This window comes from Pteropus vampyrus, unplaced genomic scaffold (assembly GCF_000151845.1).
Source record: "Pteropus vampyrus isolate Shadow unplaced genomic scaffold, Pvam_2.0 Scaffold414, whole genome shotgun sequence".
Taxonomy (NCBI): Eukaryota; Metazoa; Chordata; class Mammalia; order Chiroptera; family Pteropodidae; genus Pteropus; species Pteropus vampyrus.
Genome location: NW_011889195.1, coordinates 329,030 through 339,053, shown reverse-complemented (window position 1 = coordinate 339,053; position 10,024 = coordinate 329,030). Strand labels below are relative to the sequence as shown.

Genomic DNA, 10,024 nt, shown 5'->3' with positions numbered 1-10,024 from the left:
GGACAGTTAGGACGGACTTTGAGGAAAACCAACCTGGATTCAAATTCTAGCTGGTCGTGCGACATTAGTAAGTTGTTTGGTTTAGCAGAGCTTCGCTTTCCTCAACGGGGCGGTGACGGTAACGATACCACGTCGGGCGGCTGGGAGGGCTCCCCCAGACCAGAACATGAAGCATGTAGCCATCGAGTTTGCTCCAGAGGACAGCGGCTACTGCCGATGGGCACTGCCACCCCGCAGGGCACTGCCCGCCCCCTCCTTAGTTCGGCTCCGTCTGTTCAGGCTCTGCCCGAGCGTCCGAGGCCCAGCGAATGCTTCCCGCGCCGGTTCGTACATGCTCTAAGTGGCCGTCGCACGGGAGGGACAGTCTCGGGCCGAAGCTATCCCAGTGGTGCCGTCAGCCTGGGCGGACCCACGGGCGGCGCTGACCAGTCCACACACATTTTAAATGTCACGTTGCAAATGTTTTAGTAGCCCATGTTGACAAATGCGAAACGGAACAGCTGAAAATAATTTTAATGCATTTTATTTAAATCCAGATATATCTGAAATATTTCAGCGTGTGATTGACATAAAAATTAGTGAGACGTTTTATCGTTTGGGGACTAAGACTTGGAAGTCCACACGTTCGCGGCCCGTCTTTGGTTTGGCGCAGCCACACGGCGAGTGCTCGACATCTGCGTGGGCCGGGCTCTGCCGCGTCGGGCGTTCTGGCATAAATGTTTGCCTTGTTCTTTTTCTGGCGTGGTTTTTTCGCTCTAAGGAAGACATGTGGTTGTTCGCCACTCATACGTGACCTGGAAGTTCTGTGGCGGTCGACAGTGCAGCATCCCTGATGGATAGCCGTGCTCCCCAAAGTGTGTCTGCGGCCGCCTGCGGGGAGGGAGAGCCTTTCGGGGGGCCGGCGAGGCCGGGCCTCTACCGCCTTCTTGCCGCTGCTTCCCGCTTTCCCTAACTCCTTGCCGGGTGCTGTTTCCTTCTTCTTAATACGCCCGAAGTGTTCCCTAAACTAGCACACGCGGCGGAGGAGCCACCTTGTCTTCCGCAGCTGGAAACTACAGAGCAAGTTCAGGGGACCCCAGGGAGTGGCCAGAGTTTGCTGGGCCCCGGGTCGGGATGGCCGAGGCCCAGCACCGACCGCCTCCGAGGTCACCTGTCAGTTTTGAGAATGCCGTTTAACTCTGGGTCTCAGGTTTGCACCGCCATGGAACGGGCCACTCCACAGAGCCCCCGACGCCCCTGCATTCCGCGGGTCACGTGCCCCGGCGTGGTCCTTGCCAAGGCCTGACTCACAGGCGGGCAGAAGGGTGGAGCCCGCGTTCGGGCAGTGCTGATCTATCCCGCGACTCCTTCCCTCCTCCCAGACAGTCGTGTCAAACTGGTTCTGGTGGTGTCCACGTGGCCTCTGTCGGCGAGAAGGTGAACTGAAGGGCAGACATCAGTGACTTTCCCGTTCTCGTTGACGCAGTCAGCACCGCGTGGCCAGGCAGTTCGGCCCGCCGCCGCCCAACCCGCCTTGCCGACGTCGCGGCATGATGCAAATGATGTTTCTTTTGTGCACTGTCCACTTGTAGCTGTTGGATTATAGACTGGAAATTGCTCTTGGAAAACACCGAGGTTTGGGGCTGCACGATTGGGAGTGCAGTGTATACCCCTGCAAATTCAGATGGCGCTGCCCGGGAGGTCAGGAGTCTTGGCTTTGGCTTTCAACTTGGAATTGAGAAGAGTTTACTTGTTCACCGTTTGTCTCTGCTGAAATACTAAAAACAATGTGTTTCCCACCTACCTGTCAGTCGGGCTTCTGGAAGCTTAACGTGAGGATATTTAGGACGATGTTTGACTTTCCTTAAGAACGTGTGGCCCAGTAAGTGTGCGAGAAAAGTTCTGCATCTGTCACACTGGGACAGGTCCGCTCTGCCAGCAGGTCACAGGGATAAGTGCCTAGTGGCCTGTGCCTTTGGGCCGAGAGTCAGCCGTTTTCCTGAGGGCTTTAAGTGATGTGACACCATGCGTTGACACTGTGAGAGGAGCCTCCTTATAATTACCATCGTGGATAGAATCGAAAGTTTGCCTTCGTCCTTTGCCCCTCACAAAGGAAGCCTCTCAGGTGCGAGGACGCTTGGTCTGGCCAGGGCGAAGACCCCCTGCGGGGAGCGGCCTTCTTCCCAGCGTCCCCGCCGCGCTGGCACTGGCCGACCCGCAGGCCCGCAGGCCCGCAGACCCGCAGACGCGAGGCTGCAGCAGCGGGACCGTGTGGGAGCCGCGCCTCCACGGGGGCCTGGGGCCCTCGCCCTCGGGACGGGCCTGGTGGGATGCGGGCCTGGTGGGATGCGGGCCTGGTGGGATGCGGGCCTGGTGGGAAGCGGGCGGACTGAGGAATACGCTAAAGCAGCCTCCTCCTGAGGCCGAGAGGGGAAGACGGGAAATGGGGGAAGGAGCGGAAGGCGGAGGAGCGGGGCGTCTGGGAGGGGCTTCGGGGCCGCATTCGGGGGAGAACTTTTGGGGCTTGAGAAAGTGCTGAGAGACACAGGAGCCGGGGCCGGCGCCCAGACGACAGGCCACCTTGGGGCCGCGGTGGGCGCGGGGGTCTTGCTGGGGACCGACGGCTGGCCTCACAGACGAGGCCACGGCCGAGGCCCCGCGCCAGGCCGCTGCCCCGAGTGCGCGTCGGTCCGCGCGGAGAGGGGGTGCGACCAGAGCACCCCGCCACCCCCGCCCAGAGCACGCAGGCCGAGCGTCCTTCTCGTCCTTCTTGCTGGCTCCCGGCCAGCCCCCCAGGCTGATCTCGGGGCGGTGGGAGAGGACGGCGCCGCCCCGGGCTTGCCTGCTGCGTGGCTGGGTGGTCTGAGCCGCTGCGCCGGGCGCAGAGCCGCGGTGGTCAGTGCCGTGCGGGCCGCGGTGGTCAGCGCCGCGCTCCGTGGGCCTGTGCTGTCTGTCCGTGCGGCGGACGTTCCAGCCCGAGTTCGGCCGCCACGAGTGAGCCGGACACAGTCCCGAGTCCCCGCTGGAACCCCCGCGGTCCCCCCCAGCCCTCGCTGCGAGCACCCTGTCCTCCCGATCGTTAGCCCAGGCAGCCCTGACGACCCCCTCGCCGCGCTGACGGGGGCTTCGTCAAGCTCGGCCTGATCCCCCCGACACAGGTTTGGGCCTTCAGACTCGCCCGCGGCCTTCCGAGGCGCCCGTCGTGTCTCCACGGAGTCTGAAGGGGCCTCAGGCTGCCTTGTTGTTGCAGGTCTGGGAACACAGACTCATTTTGGTAGCTCGCCCCTCCCACCCCCACACACAGCGCCGTGCCCCCTCCCCCACAGGGCCTGCCGGAGCCCGGGCAGGAAGGGGCTGTCATCAAGCTCAGGCGCAAGCCCGATCACTTTATTTTCCTTCTTAGAAAGTTCTACCAGGAAAGACGGGCTTGGCGTGTGATTATTTTTCTTAAATGGAGTCTTGTGCTTTCCTATTACCGCTCAGCACAGCCCACAGGGCCAAGGCCCGGCCGACCAGAGAGCCTCCAGAAACTTCCTGCGGAATGAGTGTGGGAGAGCTGGGAGTCACAAAGGTTGAATTCCCTCATTACTTCGAAAATCTGTGAATTAATTCTCTCTGTGAGTTTCCACCAGCCCAGCCTGTGATCCACCAGCTGAAGAATCGAGCCCTTTATTAATCTCCCAGGATGAGTTTCTCATCCCAGCGACTCTGGGGGGAGGGGGGGGAGGGCTTGCATGTAGGCTGAGTGTCCGCGTGTTCCTGTGTTACTTCTGACTGTTACAGATGTAACGCATGTGTAGGAGTAGCGAGTAGTGACCGCGAGGCCAGCAGTGCGGATAATAGAGAAGAATAATAATGCCTGGCCTCTGTTCTGGCTTCGGCCCTTCCCCCGCCCCCGCTCATCTACTGCACCGCCTCCCCCCTTTCTAGGGTGTCGGGTGGGCTGTCACGGTAATGACCACTGTGGGTTCACGTCCGAGACGCTGACACTGAGGACGGAGGCAGCTCCCAGGCGGCTGGAACTGGGCCCGAGTCTGCGGAGGTGGGCATCTTGTCAAGATCCCACCAGACTGTAACTCATCACCTCTCGTGTCACCTCCTGAATGTCGCCCTCTATTATAGAAGCTTGATTGTTTTTAAGTGAGTTTGACCAAATGTTTTCGAACACAGTCTGTTCCGGGGCCAACTCTTACGTCCCGCAGGTTGGATAAATGAAGAAGTCACAGCGAAGCCCTGGGCCGGTCGGGTTGTTTTTCACCTTCCGGCGGGCGTGGCGAAGTCGCAGAGCTCGTGTTCTGTTTCAGTCCGTTCGCCGTGTTAGCAAGTATTTGTGGACCCTCTCTGCTGAGGCCTGATGAAGGAGACGAGGGACCCCGGGGCGTAAGGCCTGGCTTACCTGCACGGAGCTTACAGCCCACCAGCCGTGCCCATGGCCCTTGTCACATGACCGCCCGCCTGCTCCCTGAACCCGTGCGCGTGACAGTGCTGCGTTCCTTGGGGCCAGGACCGTGGCTGGAAGGTCAGGCTGGCCGACGTCCGTTAGCACTCGGGGGCGCGCGCCGAGGCCTGCCCCTCTGAGTCACGGGGCGCTTGTTTTCGCTCGGGGAGCCTGAAGCCTGCTCTGCGTTTGAGTCCTGGCGCGTTCGGCCTCCTCGTCTTTCCCTGGACCCTGAGACGCAGGGTTTCACTCCCTTCCCGCCTGCCCCCTCTCGTTCCCTCTTTTGTCCCCTTCCTCTCCTGGACGGGGGCCTGCCCCACACCCCAAATTGCTATTTGCCCAGCTCGTGACCTGAGACCACTTGGCATTTCCCTGGCATGGCTGGAATTTACCACCCGCCGAGCAGGCCTTCGGTGACATTTGCTCACCGGGGCGGCTTAAGCTGTGTGGTCTGCGCCGAGGGGCCTGAGGGAGGCTGGGGGAAGTGTGGAATTTACCTCTCCGCTCCGGGGTCCTTGCCGCGGGGAGACAGACAGAGATGCTTTCTAGAAACCGGAATTAATTTTTATCATGGTACATATATTTAGTTATATATATTCACACACACATTTATTATGTATTCAATAAATGCATGTAGACAATTTGTGCATTATCTGTCATTCTCTAGTCATTATTTTAACAAATTAAATTTTCATGGTTAGCTTCATCTTTTACATTTACACCCTCCCGTCCCCAGCAGCCCTCTCCTCCTCCTCCCTCCCGCTGGCAGGAGACACTGGGTTACCTTGACGCTCTCTGAGGCCTTGTGCCCTTGGACCTCCTGCCTCCTTAAGGGTTCTGGGATGCCCGGGACGGCCTTCTCACCGTGGTCGGCCCTGCCGTCCTGCTGGTGCTTGTCTCTTTGGAGCGAACTGGTGTAGGAGCTGGTTCGGTCCAGTTCCTGGGGCAGGCCAGCCCTGGAGGCCCCCCCCCGGCTCCTGGAACGCAGACGCCATCTGTCTGCAGTGCCGGTCCACCGAGGAAGGGGCGCGGGCTCAGGAGACGGTCGAGCTGTCCCCTTACCCGCGTGTTCACCCTGCACAGGGCATCTGGAGGCGGAGCGCTCCGGGCCCAGGCGGGGAGAAGGGCGTTGGCGTCACCTTAGGCTGAAGAGAAAGTGTCAGCCGCGGTGGGACGCTGCTTCCCTGTGGGGCAGGGCGCCCTCCTGTCTCCAGGTGGTGACAGTCGTGCGTGCAGACCACTTAACGGCAGGTAGCGCCGCCATTACGACCCCCGTTTTTAAGACGAGGAGGCGGAGATTCAGAGAGTGTAATAAATGTACCTAAAGTCACACAGGTAACGAGAGGCCGAGTTGCAATAGATTTTCCTCAGGAAATTTACTAAATGTAGCTTTTTCCATAAAAATATCCATTCCCATTGAGCGATGGCCCTTCAGATTGTGATTCTTCCAAGACAGTTCTGTGGAATCTTACTCAGTTGTCCAGAAAAGCAAGTCGGTTTCCGTGCCCCGCTCCGGTGCCGAGTCTCAGGCCGCAGGCTCAGCCGCTGGGCCGTGGCCGGCTGCGGAATGCCGGTGTGGGGAGGGCGGTCCGGTGCTCCTTGGGCTCGTCCCTGATTCCCATCAGGCTTCTGCCGGCGGCCTTGTGAGAACCTACCTGCCTGCTTCCCGGCCGCGAGCGTGGCTCGTGTCCGTAGGCGGCCTGAAGCTGGACTGCCCCTCGCGCGTGTGCGCGCGTGTGCACACAGCTCCTTCTCTGGTTCCTTCTTAGAAGCCGGGGGTGCCCTGGGGTGTTGATAGGGACATACGCAGGGTCCAGGTCTGTGCTCGCACACCCTCCTGGTCCTGCGGTCCCCGTTCCCCCCGTGTGCGCCCGCACTCCAGGTGTGGCTGCTCGGAGGACGTTCAGGTGGAGGCCTCACTGACGAGCAGACACCTCGTCTCTCCGGTTACAGGGCTTGTCAGGACGGCTCCTTTTCCATAGGTGGCACCCTCAGCGTTGACGACGGGACGTCCGCTCCCAAGGGGCCAGGTTAGCCCAGAGAACAGGCCGCCACGAGGGGCCTGGGTGCAGATGACGTCCAGGTGACGGTGGCACTTGCTGGGCCTGTCGTCACCATATCACCCCAGGCGCTGGAAGGGACCGCAGGTCTCCTGTGCTTAAATGCAGTGTTCAGGAAACGGTGTGACACCAGGAAGACGGTTTTACCCACGAAATTTAACTTCACTGCCCTAGCGCAGCGTCTGTCCTCGGCTTCCCCGTGTTTATATTTCCTTCCTGCTGTTTTCCTAATGGCTGCATGAATTTTCCTTTTTGAGGGGGATGATTACATTAGGGATATAATTGTCTTCTGTTTATCAACGGAACCTGTTACGTATCTTATTTATCGCTCATCTCATTTCAAAGTACAATTCAGACAGCTCACCGAAAGATACACATGATGCAAAGAGACAGACTAAATAAATGGGGAAATTAGGAGAGAAACTCTAGGTAGAAAAATAAAACGCAAGTGAACGTTACTGTGTAGCACTGAATGCGTAAGTCCTTTCTTCCCGATCTTTGCTGATAAGGAAATAGCTACTTAACTCTTGGATCGAACTAGTCCAGGATCTTGATCATTCCAGACCTCGTAGAGGCCAGCTACAGATTTGACTCCGCTTCCTAGTAGCCAAAGCAAAAAGGGAAACAGGATTAGTTTCAAATTTCAAAACATTTAAAGTTGGAAACAGATCAGTCGTTTAGGGGAAGTGGATTTTTCTCTCGTTCGAGGCCCTGTGCAAAGTTTCTCTGTAGTTCAGATAATACAGTGCTAAGCGATGATGTAGACGTTGTTCTAAACAGTGTCTGAGCAACAACGACGAGCAAAACGTCACGCTTCATGTTTCCCTGTACGTCTTCGGGCATAGCCTCCCCCCAGCACTCACCAGCTTCTATTGTAGCTATTGGTTTACGATCCGATCCCCTCATCAGATTAAAGAATTTCTGGAAAACGATCAGGATTTATATGCCCAGCACACAGGAGATACTCAGTTAATATTTTTTGAATTGAAACACTGTTTTACCTATTTATCCAAAAAGGATAAATGTTTATCCATTTATTAACATTTGTTGGGTACTTGCTACCAAAAAGAAGGATCAGTGAGAAGCCCCTCCCCTTAGAAACTCGTGGTTGCCTGAGAAAACGCATCTTAAGAGATGCAGTGGACCCGGCCCGGTAAGTGCGGGACAGAAGAGGCGTGAACGTTCTGTCTTTTGTGAATTGGGATCTACATTCACTTAATTTACATTCTCAGGACAACTCGCTTCTCGCCGTGGAGTTGGGTTTTGGTCCCTTAAGCCAGGAGTGAAGGGAAAAGACAATAATGAGGCGTCAGAGGGGGGACAGGGGCAGCTCTCTCGCAGGTTTGCGTTTGGCCCCGGCCCTTGTCTAGCCGGCCCAACCTCCCGGACGCCCAGGTCACCCGGAGCGGGGCGGGGCCTTCTGCAGTGCTCCCCCGCCCTGCCCCGGCGGCCTCCACGCGGAGACGCTCTGGTTCCGTCTCCGTCTCCGAGGGCAGCTCGAGCTGCGGCCACCACGGCCACCCCCGTGGCTGGCTCTCAGAGGAAACGGTGGTCCTGGGCTTCTCTCCAGTTCCGTTCACGTTCGGGTATCCATTACCCCAGGAGTCAGAGAATTTCTCCTTCGCATTTCCCCGCCTCCCGCTTTTTTCCTTCCCTGCATTGAAAACGCGTTTTCCCGGCACTTACTCCTGAGCCAGGCATGATGAGGAATGCGAGATGGGACCTCGTCCTCAAATTCCTTACCATCGGGAGGAGAAAAGCGGCGGGCTTCGGGGCCGCTGGCCATCAGGGACCTGGAAGGGGACCTGAGTGTAGCACAGCGCTTAGAAAACGTTTCCGGAAAGACGGATCCGGTCTTCTCTGACTGTACGCATCCCCTTCCAGACGGTAAACGCCTGGAGAGACGCCGCATCCATCCCTCTGCATACCTGGCACAGCGCTCGGTGCATAGGTGATGCTCAAAACGTGTTCCTTGAAGGAGGGAACGAACAAAGTTGCAGATCATTCGTCTCAATCTAAAGTGGACTTATTTATATTTTCAGGCTGAACGAAATTGTTCCCGACGTGTCTGCTCTGCTGTGCGCACACTAGAGTCGGGACCTCCCGGGGTCCTCCCTGTCGCGTCAGGGTGGCAGACGCCGGGATGGCCTAGCTCCAGGCCTGCAGGGCCCCGCGGAGCCCCGCGCCTGGGGCGGCGCGCGCTGTGCCGTCGTGGGGGTTCCTTGCATGGCTCCTCGGAGGCTGGGTCTTCTGAGTTACGATCTTGGACGTGGGGGTTGGAAGGGCTCCGTGGAGTGGCGGGGCACGCACAGACAAGTGATGACAGGAGGCAGCCAGGCTCCCCCCGCCCCGGCCGGGGAGAGTGGCGGCCGCTGTGACGGTCGGTCGGTGGCTCCGGCTCTGGCGCCGTGAAGCGAAGGGGCCCGATTTGGGGGTCTTTTTCCCCAAGGTGCCGCCCCTCCCAGCTGCGCCTCTTCTCCGTCCTCCTCCGTCCCAGGCGTAAGCCAACTTCCTGTTTGCTCCTGCTGACTTAAGCCCAGTTTTCCTCCCATAGGATCGATTGCAGCGTTGAAAATGGACTCTTCCATTCCACGAAAATAAAAACAGTCGTAATCACCACACATAAAGCGAGACGCTGAAGTGGGACTTGGGGTCGGGGGTGAAAGCGGTGTGGGCCCTCGGCGGGCGGGGCGGAGGCTCCCTGGCCACGGGCACCTGGCCGCCACTGCGGGGCCAGGCTGGGGAACCCGTCCTTGGGGAGGAAGACGCGATGGCCCCACCGCCTCCCTCAGGGAAGGTCCACCTGGACTCTGGCTCGCAGCCTGCTGTCTCCGCAGGGTCGCGCCCTGCCTCGTTTCCCGGGGCTCGGCTTTCCCTGCCCAGCCCTCCCCCGTGCTGCTGTCTGGGCCTGCCCCGCATTCGCGGCTTTGCCGAATGGGAGGGTGGGGGTCCGGGTCTCTGAGACAAAGCCTATCATGGTGGACGCTGAGGGGGCTGGCGGGTCCTTGAGGACCAGTCTGTTTAAGATTCCGAAACTCCGCGGCTAGGTCCGCAGGCTGCTGGGACCAGCTCCTCTGTGGTTAATAAACAAAGTGCACTTTGGGTCATAGTCCCTCCCCTTTTCCATAACGCCCCTGGATCGATAGTGCTCGGAGACCTTGATGTATTCATTCTCTCAAGGTTCGACAAATGGCGTCCTCGCGGGGCACCGAGTCCGAGAGAGGGAGGCCCCTGGGGACTGGGAGGCCTCGCAGCCCGGGGCACGCGGAGCGCGCGGGGCTGTGCTCTTGCCTGCGGAGTCGGGCTCTTTCTGTGTGTTGAAAGGACCGTCGTGCAGGTGACCACTCTACACAATCCTGCAGGTGAACCCATGTGCCCGACCAGATAGGAAAGTGCCCCCAGCACCCCCTCTCTTGCTTAGGGCTGACCCCGGGGGCGTCACTGCCGTAATCTGCTTAGACAGATCGGAGGAGAACCAAGGGTGCTCTCTGCCACGGAGGCGCGCGTGGGTCTGTCGCGCTGGCCTGGTGGAGCGAGCTGCACGTGG

General features: G+C 58.9%; 1 protein-coding gene and 1 long non-coding RNA gene across 6 annotated transcripts in view; one reads left to right on the top strand and one right to left on the bottom strand.

Moving 5' to 3' along the window:
• PBX1 (PBX homeobox 1) overlaps positions 1-10,024 on the top strand; it is a 269,022-nt gene that overhangs the window by 11,555 nt on the left and 247,443 nt on the right. The gene's annotated exons all lie outside the window — the stretch shown is intronic.
• On the bottom strand, positions 4,095-6,038 carry LOC111731957. Its single transcript, XR_002777376.1, has 3 exons — positions 5,202-6,038; positions 4,915-4,962; positions 4,095-4,330 (listed from the first exon to the last, which is right to left on the bottom strand). It is a non-coding gene; the product is annotated as an uncharacterized LOC111731957 (long non-coding RNA).